Consider the following 27234-nt stretch of genomic DNA (forward strand, 5'->3'; position numbering starts at 1 on the left):
CATCTCAGGGATAAATCCCACCTGGTCATGATGGATAATCCTTTTAATGTACTGTTGGAACCTATTAGCTAGGATCTTATTGAGAATTTTGGCATCCATATTCATCAGGGATATTGGTCTGTAATACTCCGTTTTGATGGGGTCTTTGCCTGGCTTGGGGAACAAGGTAATGCTGGCCACATGGAATGAGTTTGGAAGTTTTCTCTGTTTGTATTTTTTGAAACAGCTTCAGGAAAAAAAGTACTATTTCTTCTTTGAATGTTTGGTAGAATTCCCCAGGGAATTTATCAGGCCCTGGACTCATTTTTTGGGAGGTTTTTGACCACTACTTCAATCTTATTACTGGTTATTGGTCTATTCAGGTTGTCAATTTCCTCTTGGTAGTTTATAGGTTTCCAGGAATGCTTCCATTTCTTCCAGGTTGCTTAATATATTGGCATATAGTTGTTGATAATAACTTCTAATAATTGTTTCTCTTTCCTTGATGCTAGTCTCTCTCCCTTTCATTCATAATTTTATTAATTCGGGTCCTTTCTCTTTTCTTTTGGATAAGTCAGTGGTTTATCAAGCTTATTAATTCTTTCAAAGAACCAGCCTCTATTTCATTGATCTGCTCTACTGGTATTTCTGGTTTCTAATTCAATGATCTCTCCTCTAATCTTAATTTTTAATTTTCCTTAATTTTTCTTGTGCATCGCTTAGGTTTTATTTGTTGTTCTTTCTTCAGCTCTTTAAGTTGTAAAGTCAGTTTGTATATACCAGATTTTTCTATATTTTTGAGTGAGGCTTGGATGGCCATGATGGCTATGTACCACCCCCTCAGGATAGCCTTTGCAGTATCCCATAGGTTTTAGACCAGTATGTTTTCGTTCTCACTGGTTTCCATGAATTGATTAAGTTCTCTGATTTCCTGGTTGACCCAAACGTTCTTAAGCAGGATGGTCTTCAGCTTCCAAGTGAATGAATTTCTTCCAAATTTTTTCTTATGATTGAGTTCCAGTTTCAAAGCACTGTGGTCTGAGAATATGCAGGGAATAATCTCGATCTTTTGGCATCAGCTGAGACCTGATTTGTGACCCTGTATGTGGTCTATTCTAGAGAAAGTTCCATGTGTGCTCGAGAAGAATGAATATTCTGTTGTTTTAGGATGAAAAGTTCTGTACCTATCTATGAGGTCCATCTGGTCCAGGGTGTCATTCAGAGCTCTTATTTTCTGCTTAGATGACCTGTCTATTGCTGACAGCAGAATGTTGAGGTCTCCTACTATTAATATATTATTATCAATATGTGCCTTTCTTTTGGTTAACAGTTGGCTTATGTAGTTGGCTGCTCCCATGTTGGGGTCATAGATATTTACAATTGTTAGATCCTCTTGTTGGATAGAACCTTTAGGAATGATAAGGTGTCCTTCTGTATCTCTAACTAGTCTTTTTTAGAATCTAATTTGTCTTGATATGAGAATTGCTACCCCAGCTTTCTTTTGAGGTCAGCTGGCATGAAAAATGGTTCTCCACCCCTTTACTTTCAGTCTGGATGTAACTTTAGGTTCAAAATAAGTCTCTGTAGACAGCATATGGATGGGTCAGGTCTTTTTATCCAATCTGCAATCCTGTGATGTTTCATGGGAGCATTTAGGTCATTCACATTAAGAGTGATTATTGAAAGATGATTTTATTGTCATGTTGTGTGTGAAGTCCTTGTTTCTATAGATTGTCTCTATAAATTTCTGTTCTATGTCACTCTTGGGGTCTTTCTACTTTTACAGAACCATCCTAAATATTTCTTGCAGGGCCAGCTTGGTGGTCACATATTCTCTCAGTTTCTGCCGATGTTGGAAGCTCTTCGTCTTTCCATCTATCCTGAACAACAGCCTCGGATAAAGTATTCTTGGCTGCATGTTCTTCCCATTTAGTACCCTATGTCTTCCCAACTCTTTCTGGCTTGCCTCTGTAACAGATGCAACATTATTCTGATGCTCCTCCCTCTATATGTAAGAAATCTCTTCCCTCTCTCTGCTTTCAAGATTGTTTTCTTGGATCTAAGATTTGCAAATTGTACTATTATATGTCATGGTGTTGGTCTGTTCTCACTGATCTCGGGAGGAGTCCTCTCTGTATCTTGGACATGAATGTCTGTTCCCAGAAGAGGGAAATTCTCAGCTACAATTTGCTCAGATATATCTTCTAGACCTCTCTCCTCCCCCCACCCTCTCTGGGATCCCAATAATGCTGATATTGGAATGTTTCACTGAGTCACTAATCTCTCTCAGTTTGATTCCTTGGGTCTTAATTTGTCTTTCCCACATTGCCTCAGTTTCCTTCTTTTCTATCATCTTATCTTCTAGCTCACTAATTTGTTCTTCTGCCTCACTTACCCTGGCTAGAGATTCTATATTGTCATTAATATTTTTCTAAGGCCTAGAATTCACCTTGATAACTGGTACTCTGAACTCTATTTCTGACATCTTGGTTATACCCATTTGCATTAGTTATGTGGCAGAGGCCACAGTCTCTGATTCTTTGCTTTGTTAAGGGTTCCTCCTCTTAGTCTTTCTGTTGAGGGCTAGTTGAGGGAATGTACAGAGTCCAAATTATTGATCACAACCCAAGCAAGATGCACCTGTTTTATTGGACCTTAGGATTGTCAGCCTCTTGTCTTCTGAGGGAGGGGCCTGCCATGCTGTTACTCAGGCAACCCTGTTTGGGCAGAGTTGCTCTGACCCCTCTGGGGGGAGGGATGGGCTCAGTGTAAATCAATTTCTGGGGACTTTTGTTCTCAGGCAGCCTTCTGCATCTCTTCCGAGAGTCAGAGCAGAAGTAACTGCATCCAAACTGCATCCAAAGAGATTGCAGTCTGATCTTCACTGAGCTCCAATAATGTCCATAATGTCTCCAATTCTGTCTGTGCTGCTAAAAACCACAGCATCCTGGTGCTCACTCTGGCAGCATATATACTAAAACTGGAATGATACAAGAAGATTAGCATGGCCCCCATGCAAGGACGACACATAAAACCACAGCATCCTGGGTTTTGCACCCCACAGCAGCAGTCCCAGCCCTTGCTCCCAGGGCCAGACACTTCTCTGTCCTTTGTGCTTCTAAAGCCACAAGTTGCCCCCTGTTTGCATGTGCATCCCTATAGCTCCAGGTTTCAGTCTGTGGCATTGCCCTAAAGTCCTTTCTCTGCCATTACTGGTCTTCGAGTCTGTGCCTAGTCCCCAGCAAGGGAGGCTTTTGCCCTCCTGGCTCAAGATCACACAGGCTCCCTCTCCTTCATCTTCTGATATCTGCCTGCACAATCACAATCACAGCTCCCCACTTCATACCTCGAGACTAAATGCCAGAGAGATTCTGTTTGTAGACATCCAGATAGATCTTCTGATTTTGTGAGTGTTCAGAATTGCCTGGTAGATAACCAGCTCAATTCAGGGGACCAATGGAAATAGGGTCCCCTTTTCCTTCACCATCTTTATTTCAACCTGACACTCAAATTTGTTTTTTAAGATTTTATTAATTTGACAGAGAGAGATCACAAGTAAGCAGAGAGACAGGCAGGGTGGTGGTGGGGAAGCAGGCTCTCTGCTGAGTAGAGACTGATGCGGGGCTTGATCCCAGGATCCTGAGATCGATCATGACCTGAGCCGAAGGCAGAGGCTTAAACCACTGAGCCATCCAGGCACCCCTTCAATTTTTAATACCATTTTGATATAAAGTATTATAACTTATAAAGTGTTATAACTTATAAAAGCAACCACTTATAGAGTTAACACAGTAACCTTCTGAAATTTCACTTTGACTGTTACATGTGTTATAATTTTGACAGATCACAAAGAAAATTTGTGCTTAGAGAGAAGAGACCAGATAATAAACTTTAATATACTTCCATGTGTACTTGAAAGGGGTATTTGGAAGTATTTTATTTTTTAATAACACATATTTAATGAAAATAAAACCTATTATTTTCCAAAATAAAACATTTAGTTAAAAGAGTGGCACTGATTTGTTTTGCTTGTTTTTTTTTAATATAGTATAGTTGAAACACAATGTTACATTAATTTCAGGTATACAACATACTGATTCAACAAATTTATACGTTATGCTACCCTCACCACAATTACAGCCACCATCTATCACCATATATTGCTATTATAATATCACTGACTATATTCCCTATGCTGTGTGTTTTATTTCCATGACTTACTCATTCCATAACTGGAAACCTGTATCTCATACTCCTCTTCACACATTTTGCCCATGCAGCCTCCTCTCTCCTCTCCTCTGACAACCATCAGTTTGGTCTCTGTATTTATAAGCCTGATTCTACTTTTTATTTGTTTATTCTTCTATATTTTTAAAATTCCAAATATGAGTGAAATCACATAGTATTTGTCTTTCTCAGTATGATTTATTTCACTTAGCATAATACCCTCTACGTTCCCCTGTATTGTCACAAATGGAATGATATTGGGGGAGGGAGGTTTGGTCAGAGAGAGAGAGAATCTTAAGCAGATTCCACGGCCCAGTGTGAAGCCTGACATGGGCTCAATCTCACAATCCTCAGATCATAACCTGAGCCGAAATCAGGTTTCAGTTATCAGTCACACGGTTAACTGACTAAGTCATCCAAGCACCCAGGATCTCATCTTTTTTAAGACTATGTAATAGTACTGTGTGTGTGTGCGCGCACATTCTTGCTCATTCATCTATCAATGAACTCTTAAGTAGCTTCCATGTCTTGGCTATTGTAAATGATACAATAGACACGGGGTGCATGTATCTTTCTGAATTAGTGTTTTCACTTTCCTTGGGTAAATGCCCAGTAGTGGAATTATTGGATCATATGGTATTTCTATTTTTAAGTTTTTAGTGAAACTGCCTAATTACTACAACTTATTCTATATCCTCCAGTATTTCTTATTTAAAAACTGATCTGATGCACTCTCAACTTATTTAATACACCTGTGAATCTGGAACTAAGTAGAAAGACCTCTTCTACATCACTGAGCTAGCTATTATGAAGCTCTTAAAAATTATTCTAAATATAAAGTCCTTAATCAGAGTATTTATACATATAATTTTCATCATCTTAATAGTCTATTTTCCTGATTAACAGATAATAAAAAGTAAAACTTAAAAAGAAAAAAGAAATTATTATATCTCTCATTCTGCCAAGGAGCAGAAAAATACAAATGTGTTTTAGAAGTATTTATATCGTCTATGGCCATACCACCCTGAACGCGCCGATCTCGTCTGACCTCGGAAGCTAAGCAGGGTTGGGTCTGGTTAGTACTTGGATGGGAGAAGTATTTATATCAATAAAGTAAAAAAGCAAAAAAGCATTTGTTATATATATTATTTCTATTGAGCCTGGAAAAATGAGGCATTACCATACATACGGTTTCTAAAGGATATTAATTAAATCACATTATATTGTGGTTTACATTGGTGATTTTTCAAACCACACAGTCATCAAGTAATGTCACCTTTACTTCAATAAGATACTGATATGACTATTATAAAAAACAGAAACATTTCAAAGTAATCTGACTGATATTCAAAAAACAATAAACCTTTAAAACCTGCTCCTTTGCACCTTGGGAAAATGGATGGTTCTAAAGCAAAGGGAAGTAAAAAATAATTTAAACAAACTCCCTAAGGCCAAAGCTGAAAAATTTGGGCAACAAATTAAATAATAATAGTAATAGTTTTCAATCCAAATAAAGTATACTTACTCTATGTTCATAGTTAAATAAGCTAATAATTAAAAACAAAATAAGTAAGAAAGAAAAGCCAGGTATACCTTACAGAAGAATTCTAAATAATATCTATGTTCATATCATGTGAATGTGCACTGAAGGCTTGAAATACATTTCTTTGAGAGTGTCTAAGTGATGTGTATCTCAAACAACCCATGCAGAATTAAAGATACTACCACTGAAAAACTAGTTAAAAAAGAGTCCTACTTATTCAGGACATAAATACATAAAATGTATGTGGTAAAATTCATAAAATGAGTATTAAGAAGCTGGACTTATAAACGAATATATATTTCCCTGAGATTTAAAACAGAACGTGTGTGTATAAAATAAACCTATATATCACAATAGACAGACTCTCTCCATCTTTCTAAAAAAATATACCTTCTAGGTGTGCTTAGGTGCCCGAGCTACTGAGGGTCTAGGTCCGGGCAGCCGAAGAGTGTGGTAGGTAACGGTCGTCAGCGCAAGGGTCATTTCGTCGCTGGGCCCTCGCCCGCGGTGATGGTGGTTAGCAAGATGAACAAAGATGCGCAGATGAGAGCAGCGATTAACCAAAAGTTGATAGAAACCGGAGAAAGAGGACGCCTCAAAGAGTTGCTGAGAGCTAAAATTAATTGAATGTGGCTGGAAGGACCAGTTGAAGGCACACTGTAAAGAGGTAATTAAAGAAAAAGGACTAGAACACGTTACTGTTGATGACTTGGTGGCTGAAATCACACCAAAAGGCAGAGCCCTGGTACCTGACAGTGTAAAGAAGGAGCTCCTACAAAGAATAAGAACATTCCTTGCTCAGCATGCCAGCCTTTAAGATTGAATTAGATTGTGTTGTTTTGTGGTTTTATTTCTGAAAGTAAAAACTTGCCATAAATTAGGAATCGATTTCCCAAAATAAAATTCTTTTTTGTATGATGGTAAAAAAAAAAAAAAAAAATATATATATATATATATATACCTTCTAGTTGAACCAAACAAACCACCCTTTAAATCTCTTTCAGAAAATAGGAACCAATTTATATTTAGGAAAGCTTTTTAGTTTCCTTAAAGTGAAGATATTGTTTCTGAATAGATATAAATGAAAGTATATCTAGAGTATCAATAATTTCATATAAAATCTGGAAGAAGTTGAAAAGAGAATTAAAATAAGAGCAGCTATGAGTTGATGAATAGGTGATATGTAAAGGGGTACTCAATAGACTGTTAGGTATTTTTGTGATGCTTAAATTTTTCCATAATTAAAAATTTGAACAGTGAGTTTTGACTGATGATCTACTAAAAAGCTATAGTACTGAAGATACTATGGTACTAGTTAAAGAATAGACATATTAATGTGATAAAACATAAAAACAGACCCACATGAATATATAGCCAACTGATATTTGACAAAGGGGTAAAGGCAAATCTATGGAGAAAATGCAGTCTTTTCAACAAATGGTGCTAAAACAACTAGACATTTATGTGAAAAAAAAATCAATCTAGACCCAGATCTTATAATCCAAAAATTCATTCAAAAAAAGGTTTACAACTATAAAACATAAAAACTATAAAATTCCTGAAAATAACGTATGACAAACTCTAGATAATTTTTAGATAAAACATTAAAGAATTAGTCCATGAAAGAACTAATTCATTAAGCTGGATTGCTTTAAAATCAGAAACATCTACTTTGCAAAAGACAATGTCAAGACAAAGAAAAGACAAGTACAGACTTGGGAGAAATATTTGGAAAAAGCATACCTGATAAAGTTGTTATCCAAAATAACATGGAAGGCTTTTTTTTTTTTTCACACATCACAAAAACCTCACAGGTCCAGTTACCATCTGTCACTACATAAAGTTATTACAGTATCAATGACTATCTTCTCCATGCTACATACAACCTCCGGATGACTTACTTATTTTATAACTGGAAGTCTGTAACTTCTAATCCCCTTCATCTATTCCACACATCCCCATAACCCACCCCCCTCTGGCAACCACCAGTTTGTTCTCTGTAAGTCTGTTTCTTTGTTTCTTAGATTGTACTTAGAAATGAAATCATACAGTATTTATCTCTGACTTACTTCATTTAGCATAATACTTTCTAAGTACACCCATGTAATTGCAAATGGCAAGCTTTTATTCTAGCTGAATATTTCACTGTGTGTGTGTGTGTGTGTGTGTGTGTGTGTGTGTATGTATCACATCTTCAATCTTCATCCATTCATCCACTGAGGAACTCTTTTAGGTTACTTCATATCTTGGCTAGTGTAAATAATGCTACAATGAACTTATGGGTGCAGCTACAACTTTTAAATTAGTGTTTTCATTCTCTTGGAAAAATACCCAGAAGTAACAATGCTGGGTCATATGGTGATTCTATTTTTAATATTTTGAGGAATCTCTATACTGTTTACCACAGTGGCTGCACCAATTTACATCCCCACCAATAGTGCATGATAGTTTCCTCTTCTGTACTTCCTCACCACGTTATTTCTTTTTGTTAGGTAATGGCCATTCTGACAGGTGTGAGGTGATATCACATTGTGGTTTTTATTCATACTTCCCTGATGATCAGTGATACTGAGTATCTTTTCATGTGTCTGTTGGCCATCTGCAGCTCTTTGTTGGAAAACTCTATTCAGGTCCTCTGACCATTTTTTAATTGGATTTTGTTTTATTGTTGTTGACGTGTATTGAATTCTTTATATATTCTGGATATCAACCCCTTATCAAATAAATCATTTGCAAGTATCTATCTTCATTCAGTTAGGTTGCCTTTTCTTTTTGTTGATGGTTTCCTTCACTGTATAAAAGCCTTTTAGCAATGCCTGGGTGGCTCAGTTATTTGGGTATCTGCCTTCAGCGCAGATCATGATCCCTAGGTCCTGGGATTGAATCCTGCATCAGGCTCCTTGCTCAGTGGGGATCCTGCTTCTCGCTTTGCCTGCCCCTCCCCCTACTTGTGTTCTCAATCTCTCTGACAATTAAATACAATCTTAAAACTAAACAAACAGGAGCACCTGGGCGGCTCAGTGGTTAAGCGTCTGCCTTCGGCTCAGGTCATGATCCCGGGGGTTCTGGGATCGAGCCCCACATCGGGCTCCCTGCTCAGCAGGAAGCCTGCTTCTCCCTCTCCCACTCCCCCTGCTTGTGTTCCCTCTCTCGCTTTGTCTGTCTCTCCCTGTCAAATAAATAAAATCTTAAAAAAAAAAAAACTAAACAAACATAAAAACTTTTTAGTTTGATGTAGCCCCATTTCCTCCCCCCCTTTTTGTTTTGCTACTGTTGCACGTAACAACTAAAGACACACCCCCCAAAATATTGTTATACCTCATAGCAAACTGATATGTATTCTTCCAGGATTTTAATGGTTTCAGGTCCTACATTTAAGCCTTTAATCCATTCTGTGCTTATTTTTGTACATGGCAAAAGAAAGTGGTCTACTTTTACCAACACCATTTATGGAAAAAGACACTTTCCCATTCTATGTTCTTGTCATCTTTGTCATGAATAGACCATTAGGGGTGGGTTTATTTCTGGGCTCTTTATTCTACACCATTGATCTATGTGTCTACTTTTGTGCCAGTTACTGTTTTGATTAATATAGCTTACATATACTTTGAAGTCAGGAAGCATAATTCCTTTAGCTTTGTTCCATGTTCCCAAAATTACACTGGCTACTCAAGGTCTTTAGTGGTTCCATACAGTCTTTAGATTATTTGTTCTAGCTCTGTGGGAAATGACACTGGTATTGTAATAGGAACTGCAAGGAATCTGTAGATTACTTTGGGTAGTCTGGACATTTTCACTATTAATTTTCCTTACACATGAGCAGGGTATATCTTTACATTTATCTGTGTTGTCTTCAATTTCTTTCATCAATCTCTTAAACGTTTCAGAGTACAAGTTGTTCAACCCCGTGGTTAAATTTTTCCTAGGTTTTGTTTATATATATATATATATATATATATATATATATATATATATATAAAAATGTATATGGGATTACTTTCTTAATTTCTCTGATAGTTCATTGTTAGTATATAGAAACAACAGATTTCTATATATTGTTTCCTGAAAGTTTACTGAATTCGTAAGTTACTTCTAACAGTTTTTTGAGTCTTTAGGGTTTTCCGTATCTGGTATCATGTAATCATCAATACTCAGTTTTGTCAGTCTTGTCCTTTCCAACTTGTATGTCTTTTATTTCTTTTCCTTGCCTAATTGTTATGCCTAGGACTTCCAATACTATGATAAATAAAAGTGGCTAGAGTTAGCATCTTTGTCATACCCCTGATCTTAGAGGAAAAGTTTTCCTTGTTGGCTGTGATGTTAGCTATGGATTTATCGTATATGGCCTTTATTATATTGAGGTATGTTCCTGCTATACCCACTTGGTTGAGAGTGTTCTATCATAAATGGATGTCAAATATTTGCAAATGCCTTTTCTGCATCTTACAAAATGATCCTATGACTTTTAACCTTTATTTTGCTAATGTGGTACATCATGTTGATTGATTTGTTAAACCATTCTTGCATCTCTAAAACGAATCCCACTTGGTCAATCCCACTTGGTCACGGTGTATGATCCTTTTAATATATTGCTGGAACTTGGGGTGCCTGGGTGGCTCAGTGGGTTAAGCCGCTGCCTTCGGCTCAGGTCATGATCTCAGGGTCCTGGGATCGAGTCCTGCATCGGGCTCTCTGCTCAGCAGGGAGCTTGCTTCCCTTCCTCTCTCTCTACCTGCCTCTCTGTCTACTTGTGATCTCTATCAAATAAATAAATAAAATCTTTTAAAATATATATATATATATATATTGCTGGAACTTAATTTGCTAATATTCTATTGAGGATTTGTTCATCTACGTTCGTCAGGAATACAGGCCTGTAATTTTCTTTTTCTGTTGTGTCTTTGGTTTTCCTATCAGGGTAACTCTGGCCTAATTAAATGAGTTTGGTAGCTATGCTTCCTCTTCAATTTTTTGGAGTAAGTCGAGAAGTACAAGTATTAACTCTTTTTCAAATGTTTGTTAGAATTCACCCGTAACACCACCTGGACCTAGACTTTTGTATATTGGGTGTTTTTGATTACTAATTCAATTCATTTTGAGTGGTTGATCTATTCAGATTTTCTCCTTCTTCATGATTCAGTCTTTGAAGATTGTATGTTTCTAGGAATTTATCCATTTCTTATATATTGTCTAATATTTTGGCATATAACTATTTATAATATTCTCCTGTAATCCTTTGTATATCTGTGGTATTGTTTACAATTCCTCCTCTTTCATTTCTAATTTATTTCGGCTCTCTTTTTTTCTTGATGAGTCTGGCCAAAGGTTTATTGATTTTGTTTAACCTTTCTAAGAACAAGCTCTTAAGTTACTGATCTTTTCTTTTCTTTTCTTTTTACATCTCTGATCTATTTCAAAATGTTGTTTTTATTATTTCCTTCCTTCTTCTAAATTTGGACTTCATTTGTTCTTTTTCTAGTTTGTTTTTTTTTTTTTAAGACTTCATTTACTTGAGATAAACTGAGAGACAGACCACAAGCAGGGTGAGGGACAGAACGGGAAGGAGAAACAGTCTCCCTCATGAACAAGGAGCCTGATGTGGGGCTTGATCCCAGGACCCAGAGATCATGACCTGAGTTAGAGGCAGGGGCTTAATCAACTGGACCAACCAGGTGTGCCTTTCTAGTTCCTTTAAATGTAAAGTTAGAGGGTTTGATATTCCTCTTTTTTCTTGAGGTAGGCCTATATTATTATGAAATTCCCTCTTGAAACCATTTTTGCTTTGTCCCAAAGATTTTGGATTGCTGACTTTCCATTTTCGTTTGTCTCAAGGTATGTTCTGATTTCCTCTTTGAATTTTTCATTGACCTACTGTTTAATACCATGCTGTTTAGTTTCAATGTGTTTGTGGTTTTGTTTTTTTTCCACTTTTATGTAACTGATTTTTAGTTTCATAGCATTGTGGCCAAAAAGGTGCTTGTTATGAATTAAATGCCAATTTTATGGAGACTTGCTTTGTGGCCTACTGTGTGATCTATCTTAAAATACTGGTACCCCCATTGCGGAGGGTATTTGCTTTGGTGAGTGCTGTGAAATGTGTAAACCTGGTGATTCACAGACCTGTACCCCTGGGGATAAAAATATATGTTTATAAAAAATAAAAAATTTAAGGGGCACCTGGGTGGCTCAGTGGGTTAAGCCGCTGCCTTCAGCTCAGGTCATGATCTCAGGGTCCTGAGATCGAGTCCCGCATCGGGCACTCTGCTCAGCGGGGAGCCTGCTTCCTTCTCTCTCTCTGCCTGCCTCTATGCCTACTTGTGATCTCTCTCTGTCAAATAAATAAATAAAAATCTTTTAAAAATAAATAAATAAATAAATGAAAAATTAAAAAAAAAATACTGGTATCCATCGTTTCTTCAAACCAATTTGCATGGTATACATTTTTCATCCCTTCAATTTTCAGTCTGTACATCTTTACATCTGGAGTTTCTTGTAGGCAAAACCTATAAGGGTCGCATGTTTTTATCTATTCAGCCATATTATATCTTTTGAATGCAAAATTTAGTCCATTTACATTTAAAATAATTATCAACAGGTATATGCTTATTGCCACTTTAACTGTTTTCTGTTTTTGCAGTTCCTCCCTGTTCCTTTCTTTTCTATCTTTCTTTGTGGTCTGATAACTTTCTTTAGTATTATGTTTAGATTCTTTTTCCTTTCTATATTTACTTTTTAAGTTTTTTTCTTTGTGCCTACCATGAGGTTCCCCACTTAACATCTTATGTATGTAACAGTCTTTGAGTTGATAATAAATTAATGTTGAGCACATTCCAGAACTTTATATTTTTACCACACCCCATTTAATATTTCTGTTGACACTTTTTTTTTAAAAGATAGTGCATAAGAGAGAGAGTTATGCATCCAAGCAGGGGAAGGGGAAGAAGGAGAGAGAGAATTTCAAGCAGGCTCCATGCCTAGCACATGCCCAGGATACACGGCTTAATCTCACAACCCTGAGATCGTGACTGCCAAAAAAAAAAAAACCCAGCCAGCACCTAACCAACTGTGCCACCCACCTGGCCCCTGACACATTTTACATCTTTTTATTTTATATACCTCTTAACTAATTATTGCATCTTTAATTAATTTTACTACTTTGTCTTTTAACCTTCATACTTGCTTTATAAGTGTTTGATCTACAAACTTTATTATTTATTTACTTTTTCTGGTGAGATTTTTACTCTCATATACTTTATTACTAATTAGTGTCTTCTCTTTTTTAGTTTACAGAAGTTCCTTTAACATTTCTTGTAAGACCACGTTAGTAGTGATGGACTCTTTTAGCTTTTGCTTATTTGGAAAACTCTTAATCCATCCTTCAATTCTGAAATGATAACCCAATAAGGTAAAAAACATCTTGACTGCCAGTTTTTGCCTTTTAGCACTTGGGATATGTCATTTACTTCCTTCTGGCCAGTAAAGCTTCTATTGAAAAATCTGCCTATGGCCTTACAGGGTCTCCCTTTTATATAATATGTTGCTTTTCTCTTGCTTCTTTTATGATTTTTCTCTTTATCCTTAATCTTTACCATTTTGTGTCTCAATTATGTTCATCTTATCTGGAACTTTCTGGGCTTCCTGGACCTAGTGTCTCTTTCCTTCCCTAGATTAAGAAAGTTTGGGGGCATAATTTCTTCAAATAATTTTTCTGACTCTTTCTTTTCTCCTTCTGGGACCCCCATAATGAAAATGCAATCCTGCTTAATGTTTTACAAATGTCCCTTGGGGTATCTTCACTTAATGTTTTTTTTTCCATTTTGCTGCTCTGCTTGATGTTTTGCATTGTTTTTTCTTCTAGTCTGCCGATACATACTTCTCTTTCAACCATTTGGCTGCTGGACCCCTCCAATGTATTTTTCAGTTCAGTTATAAAATCTTCTTGGTATTTACATTTTCTATCTCTTTGTTCAAATTCTCACTGTACTTCTCCATTTTTCTCTGGAGAACCGTGAGCATCTTTATGACCATTACTTCAAATTCTTAATCTGGTAGGTTGCTTATCTCCATCTCATTAGTAACTGTTTCTAGGTATTTGACTTGTTTTTTGGTATGAAACATATTCCTGTTTGTCCATTGTCTGTCACTCTGTTTTTCTATGTGTATTAGGGGAAATTATTATGTCCCTCAGTCTGAGGACTGGTCATGTGTATCAGCTGTTCCATGTGGATCAGAAGTGTTATCTCCTCTGGCCATCAGAGCCAGGGACTCTTAAACGCAACCCTTAATAGGTTTTATGTGTCCAATGGCTGTGATAGGGCCATGGCTGCTGCACAGGAGTGGAAACACTCACTTGACCTGGCTCAGCCACTATGTGAGGCAAGCAGGGTTCAAACTGTTTGACCAGTCCAGTTACAACTTAGTCTCTACTTGAGGTGAATGAGGCTAAGGACTTATATCTGGCCCAGTGATGGCTGGAATACTGTCCAAGGACGGCAGGGCTGAACATGCTTGCCTGGCCCTGCTGCACCTTCAGTGCTACATGGGACGGACAGGGTGTGGGGTGCTTGCACAACCTGGCACAGCCTGGATGGACAGAGCCTTCTCTCCAGTGCTAGCCAGCTAGAGAGATAGCACCGACAATGATGACTATTTGCTCTATCACTAGCAAGTCAGGATGAGATTGCAAAAATAATATCCACCAGCACTTCCATCCCCAGACAAAAAAACTTGCAGTTTCCTATCTCTCTGGCAGGCACTTTAAAATTAGTAAATGGGTCTCCCTCATTTATGGTGGTGTGTTTTCAAACTGCTGCTTTTGCACTTATCTTGGGACAGGTGGGGTTCACACTTGAGCCCTTTAAGACCAAAATCTCTCTTCCCTATAGTTCTATGATTCTTTCGGTCTTAATCTACATTGAATTTTAAAACCAGGTATTTGGGGGCTTGTCTTCCTGGTGCAAGCCCCTAGGGCTGGGGTGCCTAAAGTGGGACATAAATACCTTCACTCCTCAAGGGAAAATCACATATTTTGGAGACTCCTCCTCATTGTGTGGTCACTATATCTGGGATAAGGCTGTGGGTGAGGCCATGTCTTTGCCTCTCCTACCCATCTCAATGTGTCTCTTTTGTCTTTTGGTGTGGAAGTGCTATTCACCCAGTTCTCAAGTTCGTTTCAGAGGAAAATTATTCTACTTATAGCTCTAAGTTTGTTGTGTACATGGCAAGAGGTGAGTTCAGTGTCTTCCTATGCTGCCTGAATCCCCCTGAATAAAAAACTGTTACAACTCTACAATAAGAAACCAAACAATTCAATAACAAAAGATCTGAGCAGACAAATCCCCAGAGAAGATATACAGATGACAAATACACATAAACAGAGATGTTTAACATCATATGTAATCAGGGAAATGTAAACAAAAATGAAACAATAATAAGATATCACTACGTTTTTATAAGAATAACCAAAATCCAGAACACTGACATTACCATATGTTAATGAGGATGTGGAGCAACAGGAACTCTTAATTCACTGCCAGTGAGCATGCAAACTGGTACAGCCACTATCAAAAACAATTTGGCAGCATCTTAGAAAATTAAATATACTCCTACCAAAGGATCTAGTAATCATGATCATTGGTCATACTCAAATGAGTCCATACAAAAACCTCAAAAACTCAAAGGAGTCCTACACAAAAACCACTTTTTAAAAAGCTGATTTATAGCAGCTCTGTTCATAATAACCAATTCCTGCAAACAATCCTTCAGCAGGTGGAAGGGTGCATAGACTGCTGTATATCCAAACAATGGAATATTATTTGGTGCTAAAGAGAAACAAGCTATAGAGCCATGAAAAGATGTAGAGAATCCTTAAATGCATATTACTAAGTGAAAGAAGCCAATCTAAAAAAGCGATAAAGTGTATTATTTCTAGCTGTATGATACTGTAGAAAAGCAAAACTATGGAGAGAGTAAAAAACTGTTAATTGCCAAGGTTTGTGTAGGGGAGAGAGATGACTAGGCAGAGCACAAAAGACTCTTGGGGCACTGAAATTATTCAGAAGACTATAATGGTGGAGTCATTTTACACAGAATATACAACACCAAAGGTGAACACTAATGTAAACTATGGACTTTATGTGATAACTGATGTATTAATATACATTCACTGATTATAATAAATGTACCACTGTGGTATAGAACGCTGATAGTGGGAAAGTTGAGGGTGTAAATAAACAGGGAGTACAAATGACCTCTGAACAACACAGGGGCTAGGGGCAATGACACCACCAGCCCCCAGTCAAAAATCCGGGATGCCTGGGTGGCTAAGTTGGTTGGACGACTGCCTTCGGCTCAGGTCATGATCCCGGAGTCCTGGGATTGAGTCTGGCATTGGGCTCCCAGCTCCATGCGGAGTCTGCTTCTCCCTCTGACCTTCTCCTTGCTCATGCTCTCTCTCACTGTCTCTCTCTCAAATAAATAAATAAAATCTTAAAAAAAAAAAAAAAGTTGTGTACTTTAAAAAAAAAATCCAAGTATAACATGGAATTGCTCAAAACCTTAACACATATTGATCAGGAACCTTACCAATAACATAAATAGTCAATTAACATATATTTTGCATGTTATATGCATTATATACCATATTCTTAAATAAAAGAGAAAAGAAAGTATTATTAAGAAAATCTTAGGGAAGAGGAAATACATTTACAGTACTGTATTTCCGAAAAAAAAAAAATTCACATTTAAGTAGAATCATGCAGTTGAAACCTATGTTTATCAAAGGTCAATGATATATTGAAATGGCATTTTCTGCTCTATTTTGTTATGAACCTGAAGCTTCTCCAAAAAATAAACTGTAATTAAAAAAAAGAACCGGAGGGGTAGAACCAGTGAGTTTAGTATCTGAACCTATCTCATATGAATATAGGCCTCCCTTCACTGTGTAATGACCACACCAAATGCTAATATAAAAACATCACTTTGCTATAAAACATTTACTTTCAGTAAAGAGAAATGTTATTACATTAAATATAAGATTTATGAAGGTAAAAAAAAATTACTCCTACTCTATAAACTGTATTTATAAAGTCACAGTTTATACAACTTTAAAGTACCATTTTTATTACAGACTCATAGAATAAAGTATGAAATTATGCTTAAGTAGTAATACTGTACATAGATTTTTTTTACCTGAAGCTCCAAATGCAAATGTTAAAATTACAGTAAGTCCGTGTTTAAACCCACAGTTTTTTACTCTGAAGATAAACTTTGATTTTAAGAGATCTTAGGACAGAGGGAGACTTGCTCATTTTATCTCAATGAATCTTTACTAAGAAATAAACACAAACTATAATCTTTATGTTAGTTCAACAGGAGTAACAAGAAATAAAAAATAAAACTGACAATTAAAAATTACATAATAAGGGCGCCTGGGTGGCTCAGTGGGTTAAGCCGCTACCTTCGGCTCAGGTCATGATTTCAGGGTCCTGGGATCGAGTCACGCATCAGGCTCTCTGCTCAGCAGGGAGCCTGCTTCCTCCTCTCTCTCTGCCTGCCTCTCTGTCTACTTGTGATCTCTCTCTGTCAAATAAATAAAATCTTAAAAAAAAAAATTACATAATATAAAATCTGCTTCCGTATGAAAACTGGAGAAAAAATCAAATACCTCTGAAAAACATTTTCTTCTGCGACACGTGACCAATAACACTGGAGTCAGTACAAATAAACAACTCAGCTGAAGTAATCCCTAATGTTAGCAAAGATTTTTCACAAATACCTTACTGGATCCTTAAACAACCCCATGAGGTTAGCAAAGCAGGTATTCACTGTCTTTTTCACAAGATGAAAGAACTGAGTTACACAAGCTTATTTGAATTTATCAGTAATCTCAGACTGAAAGTGGTGGGGCCAGGGATTTTACCTCTAAGTCCTAATTCCTCATCTTGTCCTCTCTCTCTTTATAAAAAGACACTGAATGTATCCACTTGCCTTCTAAATTCAGTGATAGCCTAGTGGACCCTAGCATAATCTTAAGATTTGTACCAGGATAAAAGAATCTCTGCAGTCTGCTATGGACACAGACTATTACCTAATGCTTAAAAGCTATGCAGAGGAATACATCATGAGAGTCTCATGTGATCTGAGATACCTGTATTAGCACAGAAACAAAATACCATAGATTGGGTGGCTTAAAAAATAAACATTTAATTCTCAGTTTTAGAGGCTGTCAAGTCCAAGATCAAGGTGTCAGCAAACTGGGTTCCTGGAAAGAACCTACTCCCTTGCAGATGGCTGCCTTCTCATTACATCCTCACATGGCAGAGAAAGAAAGAGGAAAAAGCTTTCTGGAACCTCCTCTATTAAGGACATTATTCCCATGGTGAGGCCCCACCCTCACAACTCCATTTAAACCGAATTACTTCCAGGGTACTCGGCTGTCAGTTAGTAGAGCATGTGACTCCGTTTCAAGTTTATAAGTTCAAGGCACATGTCGAGTATAGATACTACTTAAAAATAAAGTAAAATCTTAAAAAATTGAAAAATAATAAACCTAGTTAACTTCCCAAGTCCCCACCTCCAAACAGCATTACCCTTAGGGTTAGGATTTCAACATATGAATTCTGGGGAACACAAACTTCAGTCCACAGATACCACAGCAATATACTGGTGTACATTTCTGTGACACTGCGTTAAATGTACCTAAAAAGACCAGAGTGGGTAGGTGATTAGCAATATCGTAATCACTTAGTTAAATTAACTATTTAGTATGGATATAGAACACCTTATCAGAGAAATACATCCACTAGGGGGAAAAAAAAAAGTCATGTCTAATAAAATTTTAAATTTAATATTTTTCTCAAAGAAAGAAAGAAGTCATCTCTCTCCCCCAAAATTATGTCTATACAAAACAAACCAGGATATGTATACTGGTTTGAGACTTTTTCCTTTCATGAGGTAAATGCTATGCTCTTCACTTTACATATTTTATATCACAGCCCAGTGACCACTATGCCACACAGGTGGAAGTGTGGGTTTGAGGACCATTGAACACTGAATCTCCCCCAATACATCACAATTATGGAAACACCTGTGCCCAGTAACTTTCTGTTGAGCCACTATGGAAATGCACGGTGTTCAATTGCCCACAGCACTTTTCATTTCTTATGACTATACATTCAGCTCCAATACGTAAGTAAGAATGCAACAGTTTCCAAACTTTGTTACTAAGAAATCTAGACCTATGAAAGGCTTTTTTTCAAGTTTTTCTGAAATAAAATATACTCATGACACATGCTGAACTTAAGTCTAAGGGTTCTAAGACATGAGAAAGAAGGATCCTAATTATATGAAAACTAAATAATTCCTATCTAATAATGAGGAATAAATGAGAACTGCTTTTTGTTATGTGAATGTATTGTAGAGTACTTCTCATTCAGTCATAAGTTATGAAATGTAATTAAGATCAACCTAAGTAGAACTAATCATGATTCTTCATGTATTCATTATCTCTTTACCTTACCCCCTGAAATAAAGAAAATATATTACAGAAGGTAAATGTCTGATGAATTGAAATTAGTGAATCTAATTCTCCTTTTGGACGTTTTATAAAAAAGAATAAGGTTAGAACAGAGGTCTTAAAATATTTGTAGACATTTCAAGGAGGAGGGAATAAATCAGTAAAGGTTTTTTTTTTTTTAAATCTTATGGAGAACCTTAAAATTCATATTTTAGGGAAAAAATTACATTTTATGGGGAAAAATTATATTCCAGATAAGGCAAGGGTAGGAAAATTAGGGTTCCAAGAAACAACAATTTAAATACTTTAAAAGGCAAAGTCTAGGTTATGAAGAACTCTTTAAATAAAACATAAAACTTTACAAAGGGAGCATTTATTCCTGATTAATTCCAAAATATGCATATGTCTAAATTAAATGATATCCTTTGAGTCACTTCTAGCAGTTAAAGTTGTTCTAAAAATAATGTATGGCTAACCAGTTGAATACAAAGCTAAGAATGGATTGTTCAGAGTAGAAACTGGAGATAAGGAGCAGAAGATATACTTACTCTACAATGCAGCAATATCACTACTATACAAATAAAAACATATGTCCACACAATGACTTGTGACAATTTAGAAAAAGGAAACTTACAGCTCATAGCATATAGCAAAGTTCAGAGATCAAGCACAAGAAAGCGCAGACTGTGACAGAGACAGAGATAAATTGTGTGCGTTACAGAAACTCTATGTTAAAGAAATGAAGAGGTGTAAAAGGCATAATTTATGATATTCACCCACACATATACCACTTATTTCATTCTTTATTCTCTTCTACAGTTACAAATTACCAGATATTCAAACTAAACAATTTCTTGAAGTCTTTCTTGTAACACAATTTACCCATGTAGGAATTTTTCAATTTTGTTCTTCTGAAAATGTCTTCATTCCACCTTTATTTCTGAAGACTGGATTTATTCAACATGGAATTCTTTGTTGACAGTTTTTCCTGTCAATAATTTTAAGATGATATTCCATTGTTTTCTAGATGTCACTATTTCTGATCAGCAGTTAAGTCATATCACTATTCTTCTGTATATAATACACTGTTTATCTCTGCCTGCTTTCAGTATTTTTTTCTCTTTTGACTCAGAAGTGTAATTATGCTATGTTTAAATGTGACTTTTTAATTGTTTTGCTGGAGAATTTGTTAAGACTTTAAGAATTTGTTAAGTTTCTTGGGTCAGTGTGCTTGGATTTTCCTCCTTCAACTAAATTTGACATTTTTTTCAGCCTTTATTTCTACAGGTATTATCTCTGCTCCATTCACTCTTTCCTCTCCTTTTGGGAATTCAGTTACAGTTACTTCATTCTCTTTGATATTATTCCACATGGCCCTGAGACTCTTACCTTGTTTTTCTGACTACATAATTTCTACTGATTTACCTTCAGGATTCTTGACTCTTTTACTGCCTCTTCTTGGTTACCAAGCCTGTCTAGTATATTTTTCATTTAATCATTTTATTTTTCTGCCCTGGATTTTCCATTTGGTTCCTTTTTACAGTGTCTTTTTCCTGTTCAGACTGCTCATCTGTTCATTCGACACAACTATACTGCTTTTGGTATTCTGGCCATATATTTAATAGCTGCTTTGCTTATCTGTAAGTGCCTTTTCTTGATTAGACTGAGGTGACTTTCTATTGACTGGTTTTTCTCTTGAGCAGCAGTCATGTTTTTGTTTCTCATGTCCACTGATTGTTTTAAAACTGTATTCTAGATATGATCAACAACACACCAAGAAAGTCTTCCATATACTACATTCCTCTAAAGTGTAATAGCATTTGTTATAGCAGATATTTTACTGGTCTCCAACTGCAAACTCTAGGTGGCCAACAAGTGAAATCTCCATTTAGTTCTTTTATCTTCTAAGTGCTGCTTTTTCGCTAGACCCACTGGCGTCTTTCCCACACATCCACATTTTATTGTTCAGCCAAGGATTTGGATCTATTTACTACATATTTCCAGGGGTTCACCCTTCTGTGGCTGCCACCATTCCTTTTGGAATTTCCCCCAAATATTTAGGTATTCAGCCAGTCTTGAAGTCTGTTCTCTGACAGCTATGTAAGTAAGGCTGTGGCTTTTTCCATCATTGTAGCAATTTCGTGAGTGATTTCAGACAAAAACCTGCAAACTCAAAAACCTCACACCTTGAAATTTCAGCCTTGTATATGTAGAATCTCTGGGGTTTTTTTCCTACTTTTGACTGTCTTACAGTGACTTTAGATGGCTGGTATTTGCTAAAGTTTTCTAGAGTTAACCAAATCAAGGCATTCCATTAGCAGAAGCTGAAATGCTAAGTCCATGAAGAACATCTCAACTGCAAGTCAAACGTCTTGATGCTTTTTATGTGAAAATAAACCTATCTCATATACCTCACCTCCACATTCCATTTTCCTCACTCTTCCCATTACATGCCATTGAGCCACATTATTGCCCATTCCTAAACCCACCATCTGTAAGAGGAATGTAGTTATTAACATTAACTAGACTAGATTGGGCTGAGGAACAACATGGCTTCTTTAAAAGTATGTGAATGCTCAATCCGTACAGAAAATCTGTTTGCAATTAAGATCTTTTCCAATGGGGTAGGCTGTTGGAGACATCTAACAGTGCTGCATTCTCTACATAACCTAGACAACAATGCACTAGAAGAATCTGTCTGATATGACTATTTTGGAACTATGGAATCTACTGAAAGCTTGCTACTTCCAGGAAGACTAGTGACTTTAAGATATATATCAGAAATTTAAAGTCTAGGGGCATCTGGGTGGCTCAGTGGGTTAAATCCTCTGCCTTCGGCTCAGGTCATGATCTCAGGGTCCTGGGATCGAGCCTTCTGGGATCAAGCCGTGCATCGGGCTCTCTGCTTGGCATGGAGCCTGCTTCCTTCTCTTTCTCTGTCTGCCTCTCTGCCTACTTGTGATCTCTGTCAAATAAATAAATAAAATCTTAAAAGAAAGAAAGAAAGAAAGAAATTTAAAGTCTATACAGACACAACTAAATGGATAACAGAATGGAATAAAACTGGATGCTTCTAATTACCACATTATTAGTTTACATAAAATCGTAATCTTTTCTGAGGTGAATATAGAAAACTACTAAGCAGCAAAATCACACAATTAAAGATTAATGTAAATAACTGACTTGTCAGAAGACTAAAATTCATTATTAAATGTATTCACTCCTTTATGCTATAGTAATAAGGCTAACACAGAGAAAAATATAAGGAAAAATGGATGATACAGACAAGAGAAATTAAAATAATGTAAGTATGTATGGGGGGGGAGCTCAGGAAGAAAGAGAAAACTTAGCAGACAGACACAAGGGAAGGGCAGAAAAATGAACCACATTTCTTAACTTCTTAAACTCTAAGTCTCTCCTCCTAAAAGTAAGTTGGTACATGCTGAAAGTCATAAAATACTTAAAACTATGAACATTCCAGGACTTCTAGGTAAAGATGGTGAAATACAGAGGATATAATCTCTTTCCACAATATAAAAAATGTGAAGAAAATAAAAACGTAAAAGTAACACAGTTCACTCAATACTAACGAAACAAGAAGGTCACAATCTATTGGCACAAACAAGTTTTAAGTTTTTTAAAACAGCAGATTCTAGCAAAACATATTCCTTGCTTCTTGAGAATGTTCATTAATAACCTTCTACTCGGGCACCTGGGTGCCCTTCTGCTCAGGTCATGATCCTGGAGTCCCAGGATCCAGTCCCACATCAGGAATCCCTGCCCGGCAGGGAGTCAGCTTCTCCTGCTAACCTCCCTCCTCTCATGCTCTCTCTCATCTCTCTCTCTCTCTCTCTCAAATAAATAAATAAAATCTTTAAAAAATAAATAAACTTCTCCTCCCCAAATTTAGACAAAAGAAAACAAAGAATCATTCTTATCTTTTCACTCTACTGGCGGCATTTGGGCTGGTGACAGAGGTTAATGGTGGAAACAGGTGGTGAGGAGAAGCAGGTGGGAGAGTAAACAACAAAGCTGACTCTCCCTGAAAGAGGTGAAGAAACTCAGAGGTAACACTGTCCAAAAGAAACTTTTATGATAAGGAAACATTTTATATCAGCACTATCTAATACAGTAGGTACTAGCTACATGTGACTATTGAGCCACTTAAAATGTGGCTAATGCATGTGAGGAACTGATTTTCAATTTTAAATAGCTACATGGGGCTAGTACCCCCTATACTGAACAGCACAGTTCTTGGATTAAATAATGGATAATGAAAAATAATGTAAAGATCAAGACTATTTCTCCACAGAAATACACTAGGAGGCATGAATGCTTGTATAGAGCATTTAGGAAAATTCTAGAAAAAATGCTCAGGCATTCTAAAAAACAAAACAAAACAAAAACAAATCCTCAGTCTCTGCTGAGGCTAAATCTACTATCCCACAAATTACTCCTTTCCCCAAATGCCAGACTACTAAACCAAAAAAGAATATAACATAAAATACACTCAACTCAAATTGAAACTGAGAGGAAGAAACCGTCTTTAGGTATGATTGTATAAAACTAAGAAGTTACACCATATCAGAACAAATGTCTGTACCACAGCTTCCCAAGTATTTACAATATGAAAAGAGCACAAAACCTCTGTAACATATTCACAACGCACGTTAAAAAAATGCAAAAGAGGGGCACCTGGTGGCTCATGGGTTAAAGCCTCTGCCTTCAGCTCAGGTCATGATCCCAGGATCCTGGGATAGAGCCTGGCATCGGGCTCTCTGCTCAGTGGGGAGCCTGCTTCCTCCTCTCTCTCTCTCTCTGTCCGCCTCTCTGCCTACTTGTGATCTCTGTCTGTCAAATAAATGAAATCTTAAAAATAAAAAATTAAAAAAATGCAAAAGACAAATCATTCTGGGAGAAATATTCCATTTCAAAAGTAAATTCTCCACACTAAGAACATGAAGTTAAGAAAACAGAAGCTCAAAGATGAAATGATAAAATTATATAATAAAGGAAACGTAAGACTGAAACCTGAGTGAATAAAAGCCAAATAACTATAATTATCAAATTAAGTAAAAACTGTTAAAGAAAGATAGAGGGAATGCCTCGTTGGCTCAGTTGGTTAAGTGTCTGCCTTCAGCTCAGGTCATGACCCCAGGGTCCTAGAATTGAGTCCTAAATCAAGTCCTCACTTAGCAGGAAGACTGCTTCTCCCTAAGTCTGCTGCTTCCCTGGCTTGTGCACGCGCGCACGCTTTCTCTCTCTCTGTCTGTCCCTCTCTGACAAATAAATAAATAAAATCTTAAAAAAAAAAAAGACAGATTAGATCAATGAAAATCAAATTACTGATAAAAAGACGAGAAAATATGAATACGTATAAAAAGACAAAGCCATTTTTTTAAAAGGTGAAAGTAGAGTAAGATTGTAAAATAGAATAACTGGCATTTCTGAAGCATACAAATAACAAATGGAACGACAACAACAACAACAAAAAAAAAAAACCCTGGAAGAGGGAAAAAAAAAAGAATTCAAAAAAATTCTACAAAATAAAGAAGTGAATATGTAGATCATATAGGATGACTCACTCTGAGATGCAAATTTACTAATCTTTACAGATTACAAAGAAAAGAAAATAGATTTCTGGGGGTTACAAACAAACAAAAAAAATCAATTTACCTGCAAAGAAAAAAAAGTCTGTGGCTACAGGGAGAGCCCTCTGAAGAATAAAAAAAAAAGGTATGACCCAAGACTATTATATCCAACCAAGAAGCCAAATATAAAAATAACATGACAATTCAAAGACATAAGGCCTAAGAAAATACTGATTCCCTAAAGAGATGAAAATGTTACTATACAGAAATAATATTTGCCAAGTCATAATTAAATGAACAATACACATTTGTTAAAAAAATTATAATACAATACTGCAAAGATGGAATAACGAAAGCACGAGACAATTTAGAAGAATGCCGTATCTTCCATTTCTATAATAAAATCAATATAAAATGTCTAAAATTCATAAATCAAGAAAGAGCAAAACAAACACATTACTAAAAAGATGCATATTACTTAAAAATGGAGGAAGTTAAATACATACATCTAAAAGAATTTGAGGTAACTAATTCAGGCGTGGGGAAGGGTGGAACAGGAGAATGTTTCTTATAAGCCATGTAAGTATTATTTACCTTTTTTATAACCATGTAAAATGTTTACGTGGATAAAATTTAAAATATTTTGTAAAGATTTTATTTATTTATTTGAGAGATCCAGAGAGAGAGAGAGCAAAGGAGGAGAGCTGAAGGGAGAGAGAGAGAGGAGAGAGAAGCTTGCTCCCTGCTGAGCAGGGAAAAATGACCTGATCCCAGGACCCAGAGATCATGGCCTAAGCCAAAGGCAGATGTTTAATCGAATGTGCCACCTAGATGCCCCCAAAATTTAAAATATTTTTAAAAAGAAACTTCATGAGTTAAAAAATTCAAGCAAAAATAAATTACAAACAAGAAAAATAAGGACTCTTTAAGATAAACATTCCATAACTAATGGAGGGAAGGCAAGAGAGACCCCACAGCAATATATGCACATGGTCCAAGGTTTCCCAATAAACTACATATTGAACTTGCCATCAATAGGTGCCTGAAAAATGTCTACAAAAACTTTGGTATTTGTATTGTGAAGTATGGATTCTACCATAACTCCTCACTACTCTTATTTAAAAACTTTACAACAGGGGCTGCTGGGTGGCTCAGGTTGTTGAGCATCTGCTTTTCAGTTCAGGTCATGATCCCAGGGTCCTGTGATTGAGCCTGGCATCAGGCTCCCTGCTTAGCAGGAAGCCTGCCTCTCCCCCTTCCATTCTCCCTACTTGTGTTCCCTTTCTCGCTGTGTCTCTCTCAGTAAAACAAATAAATAAAATCTTTAAAAATTTTTTTTTTTTTTTAGATTTTCTTTTTTATTTATTTATCAGAGAGAGAGGGCAAGAAAGCAAGCACAGGCAGACAGAATGGCAGACAGAGGCAGAGGGAGAAGCAGGCTCCCCGTGGAGCAAGGAGCCCGATGCGGGACTCGATCCCAGGACGCTGGGATCATGACCTGAGCCGAAGGCAGCTGCTCAACCAACTGAGCCACCCAGGCGTCCCTAAAAAATTTTTTTAATAAACAAATAAATTTCACAACAGTGAGATTCAAAAATAGTTCATAAGTAAGACACAAAATTTATTTTACAAAGAAAATTAACCTGTAAAGAAAATTAAAATTCAATAAAAAATAATCTCTATCCTGTAGGTCCTGGAAGACAGGACATGATGCACTCTCTCCGCCATCTTTGTATTTTCAGAAAATTGCTAATCAAGAATAATGCATATGAATTTTGCATATAGCTGTCCCCAAAAAACTTAAGAAATTTATCTCAAAATACTTTAAACAAAATTCTAAACTTGGAACTTTTTTACACCTAAGGTTTTATAACTGAAGTACATATATATATTGAGAGAAATAAAAGTAAATTCATCACTCAAAATTTCAAAATGGAATGCATACTGCCACTAAAATTTTATCACCTGGATTCATAAGTAAAAAGTAGCTCTGAGTACACAAAGTTTTAAGTCCTCAATCACGAAAGTAAAAAATTTTGATAATTCTTGCAAAACTGTCATCTCCTAGAGAAAGTTTTTTTAAGGAGCTAGATTCATAATAAAATTAACCATTCTGTCAAGCTGCAGTGCTCAAGGTTTCTTTCGGTTTATACTTAACATCACTAAAGGTTTTTGATACTCTTGAAATTTACTTATTTTTAAAAAAATCATTATTTATACCAAAGCAACTTTAGTCTTAAAGATTTACATTTATGCTTCAAGTATTCTCCCATAATCAACTTGAATGACACAAAGAAAATACATAAGTAATTTTATATCCTTGAAAACTATACAAACTTGACCCAGAATTTAAAAAAAAAAAAAAAGACCTACATGGA

At 36.3% G+C, this 27234-nt stretch overlaps 1 protein-coding gene, 1 non-coding gene and 1 pseudogene across 5 annotated transcripts in view; 2 read left to right on the top strand and 1 right to left on the bottom strand.

The window, feature by feature from the left end:
• Nucleotides 1-27234, bottom strand: part of AP3B1 (adaptor related protein complex 3 subunit beta 1) — a 284409-nt gene that overhangs the window by 170321 nt on the left and 86854 nt on the right. The gene's annotated exons all lie outside the window — the stretch shown is intronic.
• Nucleotides 2930-3032, top strand: LOC132028984 (U6 spliceosomal RNA). Its single transcript, XR_009407631.1, has one exon. It is a non-coding gene; the product is annotated as a U6 spliceosomal RNA (small nuclear RNA).
• LOC132027960 (transcription and mRNA export factor ENY2-like) lies at nt 6148-6674 on the top strand (annotated as a pseudogene).

The sequence above is a fragment of the Mustela nigripes genome, chromosome 12 (assembly GCF_022355385.1).
Source record: "Mustela nigripes isolate SB6536 chromosome 12, MUSNIG.SB6536, whole genome shotgun sequence".
In the NCBI taxonomy this organism is placed as follows: domain Eukaryota; kingdom Metazoa; phylum Chordata; class Mammalia; order Carnivora; family Mustelidae; genus Mustela; species Mustela nigripes.